Raw genomic sequence first — 21,449 nt, 5'->3', positions numbered from 1 at the left:
GAAAGAGAAGTAAAATGTCCTAGTTCACAAGTGACAATATTATGCAAGTGGAAAATATTAAGGCAAATACAACTTCTAGAAGTAAGAAGTCAATTTATCAAAATTGTAGGGTACAACTCCTACACAAAAGTCAAGTCTCTATAAGTAATGTAAAATCAGAATAACGAAAAATTTAAAAATCCACTTATAAAACATTTATTAAAGTAATACCATGTTCAGACATTAATTTTTTAATAGTGTTTGTGATTTGTACACTAAGATCTACATGGGAGCACCGACAGAAAGTCAAGATGATCGAAATAACAGAGAAGTAGTGTATTCCAGAACTGGGATCTCCAATGTTATTAATTCTCCAAGATTGAACTATTAAATTAAGTGCAATTTGAATTAAAACACTGGTGAGCTTTAAAAGAAATGTTTAAAGAAATTGGCAAGCTGAAGCTACCTATTCAACAGAAATAAAAATAACTTTGAATAGCCAAAATAATTTTTAAAATGAAGAAATTTGGAGGATGCATAGTGGGTGATTTCAATATTTACTATAAATTCTAGTAATAAAAAGCAGTGTGATATTGGCATAAATCAATGGAATACAATAAAGCGTACATGAATAGAACCACACAGACCCTGGCTGATCCCAACCCTGACCTAGGGTAGGCACGTCCTCTTGTGTTCAGACCCCTGTCCTGCTGCCTGGAGCCCAGGGAGACCCAGAGGTCTTGGCTGAGCAGGTGAGGTCGGACCTCAGGGCCACCATCCTTACCTCTGTGACCACACCGGGGATGCCGCCGCGCTGCTCTCAGATTCTCTGAGCAGAAGAGGGGAGTGGGCTGTAAGTCAGGCAGAGATGACTGACCCGGGGCTGAGCATCAGTGGGGGTGAAGGAGCCTCTGAGCAGCAAGGGACTCCACAATGATGAGAGGAGAGGGAAGCTCTGGAGCCTTGTGCCGTCCCTGAGGTTTCTGTCTCCTCCCTGCAAACCCTCTCTCCAGTCCTTCATAACAACATTCTGGAAAACCGAAAAGAAGAAGCATTTTCTTCCTCTGCTTCTTTCTTTTCAGTGCTCCTTCTTCATGTAACAATAATAACAGGTGCATAGCTGCTTTCCAGGAAGGATGCATGAGACATGGTCACGAGCTCGTTTCTGGCAGAGGACCTGGGGTCTGGGAATGGAGGAAAATTTTCACTGTAATACCTTTGGAATGTTTTGAAGAATCTTTTCAAAACATGTTACATGAAAAATCCCTCTCATTGGCAAGGCCCTTTCCAGTGACCGCCCAGTTTACCCAGATGTCGCTGTGCAACGGGGCCAGATTGAGGCCCTCCACGGCGTCGTTCATCCAGCACACCCAGGTGTCCACACCTCAGAAACTCTGCACAGCTGCTCCCCTCCCTGGAAGCTCATCTCCAGGGCTCCCTTCCACCCTGACATTCTCCTCATTCCCACCACAACCCGTCCCTGTACTGCCCACTTCATGTGGCATCTCCCATCCCCTCTGACAGCAGCCTGTACCTTTGGACCCATTTCTCATTGTGGTTTTGAGACCTTTCTGCCTCCCTCCTCCCAAACCTCCCTAAGCTGCCATCAGATTAGGGCCCCACTCCCTTCATTGTAACCATTCCCTGTGGGCCCCAGGCTGTTCCTCTCAATCCTGACTTGTAGCTCCTGGTTCCCTGGCTCCCTCTCCAGCAGTGCTGTCTCCTTGATATTGATGACTTCAACATATGCAGATGCGGTAGGCTGGGTAATGGTCCCCAAAGTAGTCCAGCCTCAATCCTTAGAACCTGTGAACAGCTTGCGTTACATGACAAAAGGGACATTACTCATGTAATGAAGATTAAGGACCTTAAAATAGGGAGAGTCTCCTGGACTACTTGCATGGGTCCAATCAAATCACATGAGCCATTAAAAGCACAGAGTCTGGCTGGAGTCAGAGATGGAGGGAGGAAGAGGAGACACAGGAGAGGAAGCCAGAGGTTCCAAGCAGGGGCATTGGATGTGGCACAGGGGCCACGTGTAAGGACACAAGACAAGGCGCTAAGAGCTAAGTGTTGTTCTCAAATGACAGTCAGAAAAGAAACAGTGACCTCAGTCCTATCTGCAAGGAACTGAATTCAGATAACAACCTGAATAAACTTGGGAGTGGATTTTCCCCAGAGTCTTCAGGAAGGAACACAGACCTGCCCATACCTTGATCTTAGCCCCATGAGACTGGACTTGCAACCCACACATCTGTGACGTGACAAAGAGGCGTTGCTTAAAGCCACTTGGCTTGTGGTAATTTTATGACAGCAATAGATACCCATACAGCAGAGAGGATGCCCTCACTCCCTGGCATCTGAGATCCTAAATGTCCTCTCCTCCATGACCTTCTCCTCTGCTGTGCCTGGGCCCTGTGCCCTTGTCATCTAGGCCTCATCATGGCCAAAAACCCCAGCATTTAAATACTCTCAATCTCACACTTCCCACTCTCTGACTGTCTTCCCACTCATCCCCTTGCAGGGTGGCCACAGGCTCTGAGGACACAGATACTATCATTTTATCATATGTTGTAATTTGATATCAGCAAATAATTCATTCTATATGTACCTGTTTTTCAGGCTTGGTGTCTACCCTATAGTACATCCATTTCAGCAATCCTTTTACCGCCCTGGAACCCCCCACCACGGGATTCTCAATCTAGTGATCCTGCCATCTACCCATTGTCCCTGAGCCTTGGGTGTCCTCTCCTCCCTCCTCACCCATTTTGAATTCTATGGTAGATAATTTCCATTCCTCCCTTGTCTCTCCCTTGCACTGTCACACTTGCTTGGCAAAACTACACAGCTGGTGAATTCTACCTCTGCCTACATTCACCTGCCCCCATGAGATGCAGGAGGCTGGAGAGCAGCACACAGCACACTGACTGTTCTCTCTACCTTCACTACCCAAACCTCTTGGGGAGCCCCTACCACGTTCAGCAATCACCCTCTCCCTGCATAGCTCACCGTCAGCCTCCTCCTGGCCTGGGTGACTCTTACACACCTTCTCTCTGTGCTCACACATCCAACCCTCCTTCCCCATTCTTACTTCCGCTGATGACCTTGCTTCCTACCTCACTGAGAGAAGTGAACACATTAGAAGACAATTTCACCACCATCAGCTCATGCATTTGCAGCTGTACCACTTGATCGGCTTTTCACCACATAGACGGTTGTTGTAGGTTAACCTAGTCCCAGCCAGAGCCAGTTCCCCTGCCGGTGTCCAAACCGCATCCTATCTCATCTACTTAAAGATAGTAATTCATCAGTCCATTCTTTTTCTCTTTCATCATCATCATTTTTTCTCTCTCCACTGGACCACTGTGGCAGTCACAGGAATGCACATCTGAGGACATCAGCTAGAGGAAGTGTAACTGATGATGGTCCCAGCTATTCTAGCCTGAAGCCTATTGCCACATTTGCTCAGAAACCATGTTCCCATAGGCTTCCTCCAGACAAGGTTGAGAACAGCAGGGAAATTAAAGCAGGACCTTTCCTCCACTGAAGGCCGACTGAGTTCCAGGACTCCCTGATCCCCTTACTGAACTTCCCTTAGCCTGCAGTGGGTCTAGGGCGCTTCCAGCTGACTCTCCCTCCCTCTCTCCTTCACTGGAGTTTAGACTTGAGTCACCCTTTGATGGCTCTCCCAGCGTTTTCTATCTTCCTCCCTAATTTCTGTCACAAGCATTTCCTTAATAAATTCTTACACATCTAATACTATATTAGGGTCTTCTCCGGGGATGCTAACAAGAGTGGTATCAGCAGTGTTCCAAGAACACAGGCAAAAGCATGGGGGTTTGGGATGAGCTCACCCAGTGCCTGGCTGGCCAAGAGGATGCCATCTAGGTTGGTGGAGGACACAGAAAGTGCATAGCACAAGGTGCTGCCAAGTAACTGTGGATCTGCCCAGTGCTGACCTGAGAAGATGCCCTGGTCAGGGGAAGCTCTGGTGGGTGTGATGATAGAAGCCTCTGCACAATAATGACAGGGTGAGAGGGAAACCTACAGAGACAGTGGAGTTGGCTGAATACTACTCGGCTGTGTTGATGTCCTATAAAAGGAGAATGAGAATCTGAGGATTGTTAACAGCAGTCGGTGGCTATGTGTGGGTGCCTCTGCAGTGTCTCATGGACAGTCCTTTATCTCCTCTAGAGGAAGGGCAGGTAGCATGGAATAGCAGCTGAAGACATCATTGTGAGGGTCACAGCACTCCAGAGATGTTTGACACTCAGCCAAGGCACACCTGTTGTGGGAAAGTCAGGGCCCTGATGGGGAAACCTGAGATTCTGCAAACTGGAACAGAGTTATCTGATGGGTGCCCTCCAGGACCCTCTGGGTATGCAGGGGAGGCTCGCCTCTCTCTGGTAATCATTCCCACTTCCTATACTGAAAGATGCTGCAGAAGCCTCACCCCTGTGATGCTGCGGGAATTCCTCTCAGGAGCTTTGCAGGAACCAGCCGGCATGTCCTTGTAGGAGCCCACGGAGCACTTCCGGGATTGGAATGTGAGGGTGTTTGATCAAAGCATCAGAATGCCAGGCTGGATGAATAAAAATCCTTTGGCTTGAGGTCAGTTTCTCAGGACATGGGTTTATCAGGGACTCCAGGGCATGAGGCACACTCACTGCTGGGTGGCGCTATGTAGACGGGAAAAAATAATGCCCAACTCTCAACAAGTTAGCCATGACTTAGTTGCTCTGGAACATGCAGAGGATGAAATAAGAAGCCTGAGGAAAGTGGAGTGTGGATGAAGCCATTATGTGAGGCCAGAAGCCCATCAGGGTCATGTCCCATCAGAAGGCCCAGAGGGCACACCCTTGTACCAGAACCCTCATGAACGTGCTGGTGAGAGAGACCTGCATCACTAAGAAGTGTTGGGGTCCTGTCCTCTATAGGATGGGGATGATGATAGGAAACGTGGCCCCAGAGTTAGGCTAGTTACTATCTGTTTGAGGATGTGGCCCTGAAAAGATAGAGATCAAGTGGTGGCAGTGACCTGCAAAAGTCAGAGGGCACAGTTACCATGACAACTCCAACAGAGCCAAGGTTGTGCTTGACCTGCAGGGAGTGTGGAGAAGGTTAATAGAGGGCAGTGTCTCAGGTTCAGAACAGAAGCACAGCCAGCAAGGGCGCTGCTTGATATCTATGGAAAGAAAGCAAGAATTGAGAAGCAGGAGCCTGAAGGTGGTTGACACAATACAAAATCATAATCCATTCTCAATGCCCAGACCTCAGCCAACTTTCAGATTCAGATCCCAGTGACAGAGGAGGAGTCCATATCCGTAGGAGGAAGACCCTGGAACAGCATGGAAGTGTATGCTGGCTCAATTCCCTGAGCTCTTCTGCAAAGGAACCTGCAGCCATTTACTCAGGAGACTGTACACTGGGCAAGGGAAATAGGCAGAATTTAGGGGAGGATTGACATTGGGTGTGAGCTGACATTGATGCCCAGATTCCCACAGCACCATCACGTCCCATCACAGAGGGGCTTCCAGAGGCGAGACACATTATAGCTCATAATCCCGTAGTCCCAGTCCTGTTTATTTCCTTATTTCCTGAGTGCATAATTGGTCTTGATGCACTGGCAGCTGGAGTCACCCCCACACTGGATCCCTCGCCTATGGAGTAAGGACTCTTATTAGGCTGAAGGCCAAAGGGAAGCCTCTGAAACTGCCCCCTTCTCAACTGAATTGGAAGTGCTATCACATCCCAGGGCAGGTCTTGTGGAGGTTACTGCAGGTATTGTGCGGGTAGCACCACCATTAGAGAGCTGTAGGAAGTGGGGTGGTGTTGGGGTTGCCTGTTATCTCTGTGTATTCTGTCCTTGCTGAAGCCTGATGGGGTCTAAAGAATGAACAGGATTACTTCAGACTAGACCTAGTAGCAGTCTTGATTGCAGCCGCCATGCTGGCCGGATATCACTGCTAGCGGAGGTTAACCAGGCTGCAGGCCAATGGTGTGCAGCCGGGGATTTGCTGAGTGCTTTCCTTTCCAATTAGAAAGTGGATATGGAGTTATTCACATTCATATCATAGTTATTTGCAGTTTCCCTGAGAGCTATTGGAACTCCCCTGCCATCTATAACAGAGTCTTAAGAGATTCCGAACGTTCTACAGAATATTCAATCTGTTCATTTCATTGGCAACATCATAGATTGGGATGGATGAGAAAGAAGGTGGAAAGTATGCTGGAGGCCTTGGTAAAACACATGCACCCCAGAAAGAGGAGGACAAATCTGACAGAACTTCAGGAGTGGCCACTGCAGTGAAATTTTATGGGTGTGGTGGCTAGGGGCATGCAGGGATATTTCTTCCAAGTGAAAACAAAACAAAACAGAAAAAAAAAAAAAAAAAAAAAAAAACCCGTTGCATCTTTCATCTTCACTGAAAAAAAAAAAAAAGAGAGAGAAGCACACTGCCTGGTGAATCTCTTCGGGTTCTGACAACACTACATTCCATATCGAGGTATATCATTTTGGCCACATTTTTGGTGACATACGAGGATGCCAGCTTCAAGTAGGGCCCACACAGGAAAGGACCCTGCGGCAGATCCAGGCTGTGGCGCAGGCAGCCACTGGCCCTCAGTCCCCCTAGTACTGGAGGTCTCAGGGGTGGGGAAAGATGCAGGATGGAGCTGAACCAAGCATCGGGGGAAAGTCACGGTGGAGGGCCTTGGAGTAAGATCATGTCATCCACAGCAGAGACATATGCCCCCTTCTAGAAGCAACATTAGTGTTACTGGCCCTGATCAGATAGAATTCTTGACCATGGGACACTGAGAACCATGTGATTCCAACTGCTTATATGAATTGGCTTCTGTGTGATTTACAGAGTCGTAGATTGGATGGGCCCAACAGTGTCCATCATGAGATGGAAATGGTCCATGTGGATTGACCCTGAACCCCAAGTTAACACCCCATCCACGCAGAAAATACCTGCCCATGAGGTGTCAGTGAACAACCAAGCTGACAAATGCAAGTTAGCCAGCCTTCACTGTGGGTAACTCAGACCTGGCAGGATGGGGGCATGCATGCAGGAACCACACTAGCTCCCTTCACGTGCCCATCCTGCCAGGTCATTCGACTGCCTTGGCAGATGCAAGTCAGTGTTGCTGGACCCATAGGTAGCCTCATATTTGGAGGCTACAGTGGGCCCAGCACTGCACTGACTCCCACCAACCAAGGCTGATCTAACTGCTGCTGCCTCTGAAAATCCAGCTTGTCAGGATTAAAGGGCCATGACAGGCCCTGATGAGCCCTGCTAGGGCGCTATTTCTTTAGGTGATCAAACAGCCACTAAGTGACACACTGACCACATTGAGCCTCATCATGGAAGGGCCAGGGGTTCGTCCTCACAGGGATAGACGCTTCCTCCATGGGTAGGCTTGTTTTCCCTATTCTCAGACTCTCCGCCAGCACCAGTATCCAGGAGCTGCTGACATTCCTGATCCACAGGTTTGGAATTACTCTCAGCACAGTGTCTTCCTGGGGGACCCACCTCACAGGGAAATGGAAGTAGGTGCAGCATGGGCCATGACCAGGGGATCCACTGATCCTATCAGCATCTGCACCATGCAGGGGCTGCAGGCCACACAGAACCATGGACAGTCCTTCAACAGGCACAACTCAGAACCAGCTTGGAGGAAACATTGAGGAATGGGTGCCATCTTTTAGGACACAGTGAATTTATTGAATCAGAGACATCACTATGGTGCTGTATTCTCAGTAGGAAGAAACTTGGGTTCAGAAACCAAGGGATGGAAGAGGGCGTGGCTCCATGTCCCATCCCTTATATTCACCCACTGTGGAATTTGCACTTCTCATCTCCCAAGTCTGGGCATTGTAGTATAGGAGGTCCTGGTTTTCCACAGGGAGGCACTCGGACAAGGGGACAAACAAGAGCCCATTGAGCTACACATTGTAGTTGCTTCCAGGGAAGTCTGGACAGTATGGGCCCAGAGAGAAGCAGAGGAGAAGAGCACCCCTCTCCTCTCCAGGCAGAGGTGCTGGACCCAGATCCCCAGGACGAGGCAGGGCTGCTGTTACACAATATGGGGCAGGAGGAGTTTGTGTGGAACCCACAGATTCACTTGGGCGCCTCCTTGTTCCCCTTGTTCCATTGCAAATGTGAACAGAATCGTCCAACAACCCAGTCTGAGAGAGTTTGATTTCCAAAGGCCCAGACCCCTCAGGAGGAAGGTTTGAGCCACTCTCCCAGGTAATTTCCCAAGGCCTCGCTCTTGTGCTCCGACATCCTCAGCAGCATTGGTGCAGAGGCCCTGCTTCTCATAGGCTGTTCCCAGCCACTGACAGGTAACAGCACGGACACTAAGGCAGGCCATTCCTGGGCAACAGGGGACTCCTCTATTGGCCATCTGTGGCCGGAGGACTCCTCCATGGCCTTACTCAACTCTCCGTAGATTGCCTGTGGTCTAGGATGCGTCCAACAAACCTTCTCTCCTTTTGTCCAGCACTGGAGTCAGCCTTGCATCTGGGCCTGCCACTTTTATCAGGGTTCTCTGGCTCCCTCCCCATTTTCTATGAAAGGTGTGTCCCCCAATAAACCTTGTAAGAGGCCCTGAGCCAGAAGCACTCAAGGAAATCTCTCCCAGATTCCTGACCACTGGAAACTGTGGGATATGCTAAGTATTTGTTGTTTTGGGCTGTCGATCTTTATGTTATTTATTATACAGCAATAGACAACTAAAAGAGCTTTGAAAGAGAAAAAGAATTACCACACTTTAATTTTTATTTACTCTAAATTAACTAAAAGATATTCACTGTTATTCGGTTTTAAGATTTCAGTATTTCCACGTGTCAATAGGATGTATTTTATTAACATTCACAGGAATCTATTTATTTGAACTTCAGTTTCCTACTGTGACCCAATTAAACACAAAAGGAAGATCCTGGCTATGCGAGGATGATTCTGTGATGGCCTCCAAATAACCGCCCCTGGTTATTCACCTTCCCCCGTTACTCAATCAGCACTACTGTAGGTGCTACTGTGAAAGGTTCTGCAGATATAAGGAAGGTCCCAAATCAGTTGACTTTAAGGCCATGATTATCCTGGCTTGGACTGTTCTAATCAGGTGAGGTCTTAAAACAACCTGTTTCTTCCTCAGCAAAGAGATTCACAGTGTGAGCGAGATTCCATGTGAGGGGCTTCCTCCACTGCGAGCTTTGAAAGTGGAGGGGCCATGTGGCAAAGGATGCTGGTGGGCTCCAGGAACTGAGAGCAGCTCCACCCCACCTCCACCTGACAGCTGCAAGGAACAAGGACTATAATCCTACAACTGCCTGAAACTGAATTCTGCCACCAAGCTCCATGTAAACTTGAAGGACGACCCCAACCTCAAGATGAGGACACAGCTTTGTGAAATCCTGAACTGAGAATGATTTACACCAGGTCTGGATTTCTTATTAAGGAAATGTAGAGAAATAAATGGGTGCCGTATAAAGTCACTGAGTTAGTGGTCATGTGTTATGCTGTAAGAGAAAATTAATACATAGGCTCAACAGATAAGCATATAACATTTTCTCTATTGGAACAAATTAATGAATTGAAATGTACACTCCTTGCATAAAATAAAATCTTTCCTCATTTTTTTGGTATTCTTCATTTTATAATTTTTATGCAATGCAATTACATTTTAATACAATCATATTCATGAATTCACCAAAGACGAAACCTAACTCTGTGTCTATTCTATGCCAAATATGTCTTTATATACTGTGCAGTTGGTTCAGTTCCCACACCTGCTTTCCTCATGTTTCCTGCCCTGCGTCTACAGTCACAGTTTTGGAAACTTCCCTGGGGTCCAAGACTAGGGGGTTCCTCTAGGACCTCATGGCCCTGTCTCTTCCCTGGCTCCTCACAGGATGATTTCTTCCCAGAGGTAGAGAAGGAGGTGCTCAGGCTGTGTTAAGTATGGGAGATAGGTATGGAGGAGCTCACCTATGCCGTAACCCCGCCTCTCCCACATCTCCTGCAGGCTCTGACCAGGTCCTGTTTTCGTTCTACCCCAGGCAGCCCTGACAGTGGCCAGGGCTGTGATGTGTCTCTCATGCTTGTAAAGGTGATGTCCTGGAGGGCCTTATGTGGAAGGGGGATGGGGTAGAGGGGACAAGACTGGATTATGGTGATTCTTTGGGACATGTTGAGTGTGTAGTGGGGAGTTCAGAGCATTACCCTTTATAGCCACTGACCTGAATTTGTTCATGACTATTGTTTCCTGCAGCGTGAGACAGCTGTCTTGTGAGGGACTGAGATGCAGGATTTCTTCACGCTTCCCCTTTGTGACTTCAAGAGCCTCTGGCTTCTCTTTCTGCAAAGGCATCTGAATGTGTCTGCGTCCCTGTTAGCCTAATGTGAGGAGCTGGGGAGACCAGCCCTCCCCCGTGTCCACCATGACCCCCTTCCCCATGCTGAATTAGCTGACTTTACAAAAAGAAAATGACCATCAATAATGTGAATGCACCTCATCCAATCAGTAGAAGACTCTGGAAGCCAGAAACTGAGGTTTCCCAGAGAAGAAATTCTGCCTCAGAATTGGAACATCTTCTTTCTGCGTTTTCAGTCTGCTAGCTTATCCTACAGATTTTCAGACTTACCTCCCTAATAATCACATGAATAAATAGCATCATATGAATACAAATACACACACACACACACACACCCTATTGGTTAAGCTTCTCTGAAGAATCCAGACTGATAGAGACTGTGGTATAAAGAGTGGTTCTAGAGGAACAGAATCCTTCTAAAAATGTTATAGCTAACCATAAAAAATACTTTATTAAAATGTTGCAATGTTATAACCATAATTATAATTAGCAAATTAAGAATTAAATTGGTGAATAAGAAAAGAATTGTTTTCTTTTCCTTATACAGGACAAGCAACAGTAATCCGGACCTTCCTCACTTTCAGCCACCGTTTGCCCCAGGTGTCCTTCGCTTAAGTTTCTGGCTTGTGTTTTTGGAGTGAAAAGTCACGTGGATACTAAGAAGCAACTCTAACAATGTGAATCAGGTATCAAAAACGCCTTATGACGTGTTAACATGTGATGATGGTTCACATATATTCCAACATCTCACAACAGGCAAACATTATTTCCAGAGGAAAATTAAGTCACTTTTGTAGCTGCTAGTGAATGTTGTACAAATGAACACTGAAGATATAAGGCATTGTTCTGCTCTGGAGCGGTGCTTATGTGGCTCCAGCAAACTGTGCAAAGGCTTTCTTTAATTATATATAATTAAAATATTTCTATAATTATATATAATTAAAATATACACAAATATTATACATATACACACCCCCTGAAACTGAAAGTTGAAAAAAGAAAAAATACAAATATATCTTCTGTGATACTTCAATCACTTCACTCCACTGATCATTTTCTTGGGCATAGAACTGAAACTATCGCTCAGTAATATGTTTATACACCTTGCTGTGATTCAGATGGTTATGAACACACAACCATTTGTTCCATATTCTGTTGCCACTAGAACATGGTTATTTGTCCCTGATCTAACAACTCCTTCTCCAGCTCCACTCTCTGGCCACTGAAATTAACAGTCCAGGTGGTCTTTTGAGTCACTAGGTGGTTTGACAGGACAAGGTTGATTTGCACTAATACTTCTGGCATGTCCATTTTGATTTGTAACAGAAGCTTTTTCTGGATTCATCACCTACAAGGTGAGCTGGAAAACTGCAACCATCACCCACGCTTGAAAATACGGGAGGTAGCCAGTATTTCTCTTCATGGCCAAACACTTGTCTCCAATTTTTACTATTGTCCTGTTTTTTGGAACCAACACAGCGGTAGTAGCTGAAAAGAGAGAGGACACTGAAGAAGAACTTTGAAGGCACAAAGAAAAGGAAAACTGTGTGGAACTTTGCTGTGTATCTGTCAGTTCATTCTACTCCACTAGAACATGGTGTTCTCAGGACTTGATGTCCTGCAGGCCCCAGCTGAGGGCAGCGAGCACCCTGAGAGTGGCCTGGACTCCCCTCTCGGAGTGTAATTGCACAGCCACAGCAGCTGCATGGGAAGCCGTCCTGCACTTCTGGAACCGTCTCTCTTGGTCATGGTGGCTTCTGTGACATTGTCCTTTCTTCTATTTTCCTTTCTTCCTCTGTCTTGTTGCTGGGGATAACTTTGCCCCTGCTGGCATTATGTCCTGAAGAGCTGAGGATGACACATCCTGGCTGGCATCCTCCCTGGTTGGCTTTGGGTCACCATCTAAGTGCTGCCCGTGGCAGGAGGTTCTGGGAATGAGCGGCAGTGCCTCATGGAGCTGTCCCTGTGACAGAGGCCCGCAGGTGTTTGTACCTGTGGCATTTTCACAACTCTTTCCAAGGAGTCTTGTGGTAGGAGACCAGGTCTGGGTCCTCACCTGTGTCCCCCATCTCTCATCTGGATGGCTATGGGGCCGACATTGTCGGAAATGAGAAATGCTGCCCCTTCACAAGCACTACCTAGTTTTTCTCTTCTGGAAGATGGCAGCACAACGCCCAGGCTGAGATGGACACAGGAGTCAGCATCCTAAAGTAAAACATGTGATTCTAATAGAAATACCTGAGCTTGTCAATGCGAATGAACAGGACCTTCCGAACCCTCTGGCAACTGTGTATTTCTCCTTAAGATGTGACAAAGAAAGAAAGAAAGAAAAAGAAAGAAAGAGAGAAAGAGAGAAAGAGAGAAAAGAAAGAAAGGAAGAAAGGAAGAAAGGAGGGAGGGAGGAAGAAAAGCAGGAGAAGGTGTGGTGGCTGGGGTGTGGGGAGCTGGGACTCTGGCCCTGTGCAGGTGAGTTGCCAGGTGCTTCTGGGGAGGCCGCCACCAGCCTGGGCTCTGGCAGGTTGGGGCACAACAGAGCCAGCCTTCCTGTCAATGCCGTCTGTCCCAGTGACTCACCAGAAGTCACGGCACCCAGATTAGTTTTGTGTTGGTAGAAAATTTTTAAGTGTTATGTAACATAATTTTACGCTTCTGAGGAGGCAAATAAGTCTCTCTGGCTCAGCTGCTACTCATGGCAATCTCTCTAATGTGCTTGAAGACGGTCAGATCTGTGGGGTTCCAACCTCAGTGAAGACTTGTTCTTCCCTGCTGGGTCTATTCTCTGGTGTCTTTGCCTGTTGGTTGCCCCTGTGACTGCTGACCTCATGCCCTCTGGTGGACGCCATGCTCTCTTGCTCATTGAGGGTTGGAAAACTGGAAAATTACACTCGATGAGGATAGGCAGTAACATTTGTTCTGTGTGGCACTGTCATCACCCACACTTGAAGGGGAAGCTGTGTTTCAGAAAGTACAAAACGTGGCCCCATCCACCTCTTGGCTGCCAAGTGGCTGCCAGGCAGCCTAGTGGCAATGTGAGCCCGAGTGGACGACACTGTGATGCAGGACAGGGTGGATTCAAGGGCCCCTTCCCAGCTCAGGGATTGACTGCAGGGCTGGTGGTAACCAGGGCTGAGAGGAACCTGGAGACATGCTGGGGTGGGGCCGGGTGAGAGCCTGGAGAGAGCGTCCACCTGTCCTCACAGGACCTGGGGGAGACATACTGAGGAGGGGGCACCTGCCCCTCCACTCTGCCTCACCATTGTCCCCCAGCCACACTGGCATCCCTGGTGTCCACCAGGCACTTTTCACGTGTCTCTTCCTTAACCTTCAGAACCTCTCCGTGAGGTCCATACTGGATTTGCATTTCCAGAATTAAGGGAAGACTCTGAGCCTGGGAGACTCCATAGGGAGGGGTCCACACTCTATGACTGACGCCACAGTTGAGCCACAACAGCTTGAACTTCGGATCCCAGAGTGCTCTGAGCTCTGAGTTGCTCTGGGCTGGCGGTGCCCTGTGCCAGCTGCACTGAGGCAGCCGTGTGCCTGCTGGTCCTACAGGATTTGCCACCTGAAACCAGAAACAGATCAGGATTTCCCAAATTATCTCTAGCCCTGATGGGTGACATCTCCACTGTTTTAATAAGGCAATAATCGCAGCTACCACTTCTGTGGTGGGTGCTGCCATGTGCCAGGCATCTTTCTGGGTACTTGGCATATGTGAACACACACATTTACAATGGAAGCTCGTGAAGCACAGAGAGGTTAAGTGACTTGGCCAAGGTCACACAGCAGTAAGTAGTGGAGCTGGAATTTGAACTGAGACAGTCTGCTCAAGGGCTCAGGCCCTCAGTGCTGGCATCATGTCACATACAGTGAGATGACTGAAGGTGGGAAGAAGGTGGGGTGTGTGGATTACATGGAGTACACTTGGTCTTTGTAGTAAGCTGGAGCCTGTGGCCACCAAAGGTGGATTTGTGCATGAGCTGAGGACAGGTTTCTAATGTGCCAGATGAGGTGAGTAAGAGATTATACAACTGTGTCTTCAGCCTTGTCCTCCCCATCTTTGTCATCTCCTGAGGATGGAGCATCTGTCATGTGCACACTGAGTGGCACCACTCCTGCTGGGTGAGTTGCTGCAGCTGCAGGCCCCCAGGGTCCTCGTGAGAGGCAGTCAGCACCTGCAGCTGCTGGGGTTCCACCAGGATGCATTTTGAGGACACCAGCTCTACACCATCCTTGACCCAGACAGTGGGCCCCATGGGACTACCTCCAGGCAGGGAGCAACTCAGCCCTGCAGTGTCCCCAATGCCAAAGAACAACTGCTCCTGCTGGTTTCAAGACCTCAGTGGGAGGCTGCAGCAGGCCTTGAGTGAGGGAGGATCGGCTCCCAGAGCCTGGGGTCCTGCCAGACAACACTCAAACCAGGGGCTGGTAAATAATCCCCCAAAGGACCCGAGGCAACATTTTCAACTTTGCCAACCAGTCTCTGTACCAAAGACTTAACTCCGCCCTTGCAGCATGAAGCAGGCTTCCATAGACATCCTGCTGGTCTCCCCCAGACAGGCTGCTCCCAGTCCTAGGGGTTCTGAAGTAGTGCCTGAATGGCCACAGCCATGCAAAGCACTAGGGTACAGGCCAGGGTGTCTGTGGCAGGGGCTGGGGCTGCAGTTTGTCAGGCAACGTGAACAGGCATGCTGCTCCCCACAGCTTCGCTTGGCGCTAGCAGGAGGACAGTGTCCCTTAGAAGCCTGGGGGCCACTGGAGCCCAACTCAGTGTGTGCAACTCCCAAATGGGCTTGGTGCCCATAAACCCAGCATCATTGTGGGCTGCTGACCCACCAGGGCATAGTGCACCCAGCTGAGCCAGCTGTCCTTGACCACCAGGCCTCAGACCATGACCAGCCCAGCTTACTGGGGCACAGGGACACTGGAACAGAATTTTAAGAATGAGTTCACTGAATTTGGTGGGGGGATTTCTTGAACTGTTTCTCTAATCTATTTGGATTTAAAGGCACAAATGACTCTATTTCCACTAGTACAGAGAGTGTGAATACTCAGAATATCACCACTGGATAGACCTAATCAAATAGTTAAAAGATCTGGGTGACCATGTATTTGACACCTTAGAAGACTTTGTTAAACTAGCAAGTATAAGGTGATTGGCTGATTTTTGCCAGTTGTACTGGGCAAAATGGGGGGAAAAAAGATGAGCTCAGGGCTGCAAACTTCTAGCTCCTGAGCCACGTAAGTCACCTAAAAGTTTCTGTTTCCTTTGAATGAAATCCTAATCTCCTGTAGCTGCAGGGCTGAACTTTCTGAAAAATAACCACAGAGTCTCATTCTGTGGGTGGCCAAATTACAACACAAAACAAATCCCAGACTCAAAGAATATCTGCTATTTAAGTGAAGTCATTGATTGGGAATAAATGGGATCCTGAAAATCAGAATGGGGACATCTGGGCAGATCCTGATGAAACTAAAGACACTGAATTCCCCTCTGAAAATTATTTGCCGGTTACATTCAACCACATTTGGTGAAATTAATCCAGTTTTCCCTAACGGAAAAGTACTGGTCTTCTTTGAGGTAGTTGCCCTCAAGACCCTGTGATTCCACTCCACATTTACCCCCAACACCCCTCTCTGATTCCAGATCCGTAAATAGCCTTGAGTCCTAGCATGTCCTGAAAGGTGTGGTGGAATGTGTCAGTAAGATGATTTAGAGAAGCAATGTGACAATGTGATGAAAATAATTAAAAATGTTTAAAAGTCTGTGTCTTAATATTTATCCTTTGAGTAGCCTATGAATTTTCTAAAATTCTAAGCATAGAAGATTCTCTCTATATAAAGATGCTTGTCAAAACATTATTTACAACAAGACAAAATGAAAGCAGATGGATTCCAAAGAAGTTGGGTTACATCTTCTTATCTGAAGTGGGATGCAGCTTGTAAAAGTGTATAAACTTTATGCAAAGTTTATAACATGGAAAACTACTTGTATAATAATACATTCAAAAAGCAACATCCAAGATAACCCATAACATACGAATGCAACTTTGTAAAATGACAGCATATACAAATATATATATATATATAGAAAATAACAAAATGAAAATGAGCACCACTGCACAAGACAGCTCCGGGGACTACCATTTGCACTGCAGTCTACAAAGATTCAACAATATAATAGCAGTGATTTTTTTTAAAGAAAGGCCTAGGTGATGTTTCTGTCTGTGCATTTTAAAGTCTTCTGTGACCAAATAGGGTTTCAATTTTCTAATATAAAAGCATATATTTTAACAGTTAAAATAAAGCATTTGAAGTAAAACAACAATGAAATGAGGCCAGGCATGCACCTGTAGTCCCAGCTTATCAGGAGGCTGAGGCAGGAACATTGATAGAACCCAGAAGTTCAAGGATGTAGGACACTATGATCACAGCTGTGAATAGTCACTGCACTCCAGCCTGGGCAACATATCAAGACCTTATCTCTATAATAATAATAATAATAATAATAATAACAACAATATTCACAATCTTCTTTCTGCCTCAAGCTAAATCTACTTTCTCATTTGAACCCAAAGGGCAGAAATGCCTACTAAGTGCTCCACCCGAGAAAAGAAATGAGTTCTTCCTTCACAATCCATGATCCAATTTTTGGTTATAGAGTTCAGCTGAGCAATAAAGGCAACACTAAGAACACCATCAATATATAGATTATTGATTGTCATGTATGTGTTCGTGTATAAATGTGTACCCCTGAAAGAGGGAGATGGATTCTTCCATTTCATAGATGAAAATCTGAGTCCCTGTGAACTTTGAGGCTTGTTCTGGGTTCACCGAATGTAAACCTTGAGAATTGGGAGACATTCAGCCTTCTGCAGAGCCCACCTAGGCGTAAGCCAAACCTGTGGAGACTCCTCAGCAGCAGGAAGGGCAACTGAGATCCAGGAATGTCCACACTTGTAGAGGGTCCATGTCTAGTGGAATACAACTGAAGGATGGGCGGAGGGTAGAGTCTAGCTGTTTCCTTCAGCTGGGAGTGGCAGATGGGTGGGTCAGTCAGCTACCCATGAGGTGTATCATGTTCCTAGGGCTGTCTTTCATTCCTCTGCTGAGAGCTCCATCCTGCACAGACAAAAACCGTATATTCACTGGTAGCAGGATCCCTTTTAGAAATGCAAACATAACTTCCCTAACACTAAAGTCAAACATTCTTTCTCCCAGTGAATCATCTTATTTGGATAATATCCTAACTTCCCCTGAAGTTAGCCCCAGAGTTGCATCTGAGCATTTGGATCCAAGATAGAAAGTCATTTTGGGGTTTGGACCTGGCTGATCTTGGACCGTGTTCTGAAAAGGAAGCGTTCTACTTGCAGAAGAGCAAGGGTGAGCTCTGAATAGGAGATGAAATCATGAGGGGAAAAGACAGATGGGCAGATTCCCAAGCAAACTTGGAATATATTTGCCAGCCTCTTTTCAGTTGTGATAAAATACACATCAACACAAAATTTGCCATTGTAACCATTTAAGTGTACAATGCAGTAACATTTAGTAGGTGCACAACATTATGCAGCCATCATCACTATCAAGTTCCAGAGCATTTTCACCACCCTAGAAGGAAACTCTGTACCTGCTAAGCAGTTACCTTCCACTCTCCCCTGCCACCAGCCCCTGGCACCATTAAACCGGTTCCTGTCTCTCTAGATTTGCTTCTTCTGAATATTTTATTAAAATGGAATCATACAATATATGGCCTTTTGTGACTGGCTTCTTTCATTTGACATGTTTTCAAGGTTCATCCAAGTTGTAGCATGTATCAGTACATTATTCCTTTTACGGTCAAATAATATTCCATTGCAGAATAGATTACATGTTGTTTATCCATTCATCAGTTGATAGGCATTTTCTTTTAAATTAAATAGAGAAAAACAAAAGAGGAGTTACAAATTATCACCCCCCAAAAAATACTTGCTTTTCTATTTACCTGTGAAGTTACTTTTAGCTGTGTACTTCATTGCTTCATATCGCTTCAAGTTGCTATCTAATGTCCTTTTATTTCAGTGTGAAGCATTCCTTTTAGCATTAACTGAAGAATAGGTTTACCAGAGACAAATGCCATCAGCTTTTATTTACCTGTGCATGTCTGAATTTCTCCATCATTTCTGACAGAGAGTTTTGCCAAATATGCAACTGTCAGTTGAGACATGTTGTTTTTTTCTTTCTGAACTTTAAGTTTGTCATGCCAATGTCTTCTGAACTCCGTGGTTGCTGAAGAAGATTTGGTGGTTAATCTCATGGAGGATCCTTGTACTGTATGAGTCCCTTCTCTTGTTATTTTCAAGATGCTCTGTTTGTCTTTGACTTTTGACAATTTCATTATAATGTCTCTCAGTGTGGACATCTTTGAATTACTGCTACTTTAAATGTTTCAGTGTGTTGGATACCCAGATTCATGTTTTTAATAAAATTTCAGAAGTTTGGGGTCATGATTTCTTCAAATACTCTTTCTCCTCTCTTCTTCCTTCTCTCTTTTGGGGACTCCCAAAATGCATATACTTGATGCTGTCTCTCAGATCTCTTCTGTTCATTTTTCTTCATACTTTTTCCCTTCTGCTCCTCAAATGGGCAATTTCAATTGGCCTGTTTTTGGTTGGCTGGGCCCTCAGCAGTGGCAGCTGCCAGGTCAGCCTTGGTGAGCGGCGACTCAGTTGCTGTGCCCATGCAGTGTCCATCACAGCCCCCACGGCCACTTTGTGCAGGGACTCCATGAGCAAGCCCTGTGCGCTTCTTTTGCTTTACAGGAAAGTTGACGCAGGCTGGTGTCCAGTGAAGAAATCCCAGGTGCATGGAAAGGAGAGGAGGACCTCAGGGCTGTGAGTGATCTGCAAAAAGAAGCGCATGGACCACCAGGTGGCGCTGCTGCGCTGCTCCTGCTCCCAGGAGGTGAATGCTCAGAAGGAGCTTTGAGGTGGAGAGAGGGATGTCATTGCTCATCCTCCAGGTTCAAAGTAAAAACCTTCCGGCCAATCTTGGCCGCGCGTTCTGGTGTAGCGAGCGGGCTCAGAGGTGCTCACCGCTGCTGTCATGGTTCATTTGCTAAACTGCATCGTCGCTGTGCCCCAGAATATGGGCATTGGCGAGAACGGGCACCTGCCCTGGTCGCCACTCAGGAATGAATTTAGATATTTCCAGAAAATGACACAAACTCTTCACTAGAAGGTAAACAGAATCTGCTGTTATGTGTAGGAAGATCCGGTTCTCCATTCCTGAGAAGAATCGACCTTTAAAGGATAGAATTAATTTAGTTCTCAGCAGAGAACTCAAGGGACCTCCACAAGGAGCTCATTCTCTTGCCAGAATTCTGGATGATATCTTAAAACTTACTGAACAACCAGAATTAGCAAATAAAGTAGAGATGATTTGGATAGTTGGTGGCAGTTTTGTTTATAAGGAAGCCATGAATCACCCAAAGCATCTTAAACTATTTGTGACAAGGATCACGCGGGACTTTGAAAATGACACTTTTTTTTCCCAGAAATTGATTTGGAGAAATATAAACATCTGCCAGAATACCCAGGTGTTCTCTCTGATGTCCAGGAGGAGAAAGACATTAAGTTCAAATTTGACGTATATGAGAAGAATGATTAATATGAAGGTGTTTTCTGGTTTAAGTTGTTCCCTTCCCTCTGGAAAAAAAATTATATATGTTTACATGAGAAGAAAAAGACTTGTTGACTTTAGATCTATGAATAATTATTTCTAAGCAACGTGTTTTTATCCCGCACTAATCTTGAATATATCAGATACCATTTATGAAACATTCTTGCTGTAACTAAGTGCCTCTCCAATACCCCAACTGAGTCCCCGCACCTGCTACAGTGAACTGCCATTCCACACCCATCGCACATGGCACTCTGGCCAGTCCTTGACATTGTCGGGCTTTTCAGATGTTGGTAGTATTTATTAAAGATGAAGATGCACATACCCTCAACTGAGCAGTTTCACTAGTAGGAAATACCGAAAGCTTCCTACGTGTATATCTAGAGGTTTGTAGACATATGTTGCAGCCTTGTTTGTAGCAGTGAAAAATTAAAACCAACCTGGAAGTCCAGTGATGGGAAAATGAATATATTTCTGTCTTAGATTGGGGAAGCCAAAGCAGATTCCAAGACTGAAATTTCAGTGAAAACAGTTTATTTTCTAGGTCTTACCAGAAAGCATCAATTGAGGTATGGAGAAATGGAACTGAGAAGGTAAGAAAAGCAGTTTAAAGTCAGTGAGCAGGTTCTCATCGGTAACAAGCTCCATACTGCTGAGATACAGGGAAACGGAGGGGAGAAAGCTGGAGTATTGATCCTCCACTCCTTGGTTGTCAGCTCCCTGTCCTGTGTGTGGGTGGAACGTACTCCAGCTGCTCTACAGCAAGCCCCAGGTGTTTGCAGTAAGAAGCTGCTGGCATGCATGGGAAATGTGAATGGCAAACACTTAAAGCAATTCCATGTTTAAGTATATAACCTCTTCATATCGTTTTTTTTTTTTTTTTTTTTTTTTTTGATAGAGTTTCACTCTTATTACCCAGATGGAGTAATGCAATGGCACGACCTCAGCTCACTGCAAACTCCGACTTCCCGGGTTCAAGCGATTCTCCTGCCTCAGGCTCCCAAGTAGCTGGGACTACAGGCGCGCGCCACCACACCCAGCTAATTTTGTGTTTTTGGTGGAGACGAGGTTTCTCCATGTTGGTCAGGCTGGTCTCGAACTCCTGATCTCAAGTGATACGCCTGCCTCGGCCTCCCAAAGTGCTGGGATTACAGGCGTGAGCCACCGCACCTGGCAGATCTGTATTCTTTTTTTTTTTTTTTTTTTTTTTTTTTTTTTTTTTTTTTTGTGCATTTTTTTTTTTTTTTTATTATACTTTAAGTTCTAGGGTACATGTGCATAACGTGCAGGTTTGTTACATATGTAAACTTATGCCATGTTGGTGTGCTGCACCCATCAACTCGTCAGCACCCATCAATTCATCATTTATATCATGTATAACTCCCCAATGCAATCCCTCCCTCCTCCCCCCTCCCCCCTCCCCATGATA

At 46.2% G+C, this 21,449-nt stretch overlaps 2 pseudogenes across 1 annotated transcript in view; both read left to right on the top strand.

The window, feature by feature from the left end:
- The window catches only part of LOC104663249, a 76,527-nt pseudogene that overhangs the window by 37,944 nt on the left and 17,134 nt on the right, over window positions 1–21,449 (top strand). The window lies entirely within an intron of this gene.
- Window positions 19,445–20,008, top strand: LOC104669243 (annotated as a pseudogene).

This window comes from Rhinopithecus roxellana, chromosome 4 (assembly GCF_007565055.1).
Source record: "Rhinopithecus roxellana isolate Shanxi Qingling chromosome 4, ASM756505v1, whole genome shotgun sequence".
Classification (NCBI taxonomy): domain Eukaryota; kingdom Metazoa; phylum Chordata; class Mammalia; order Primates; family Cercopithecidae; genus Rhinopithecus; species Rhinopithecus roxellana.
This window is presented reverse-complemented; position numbering and strand designations above follow the sequence as displayed.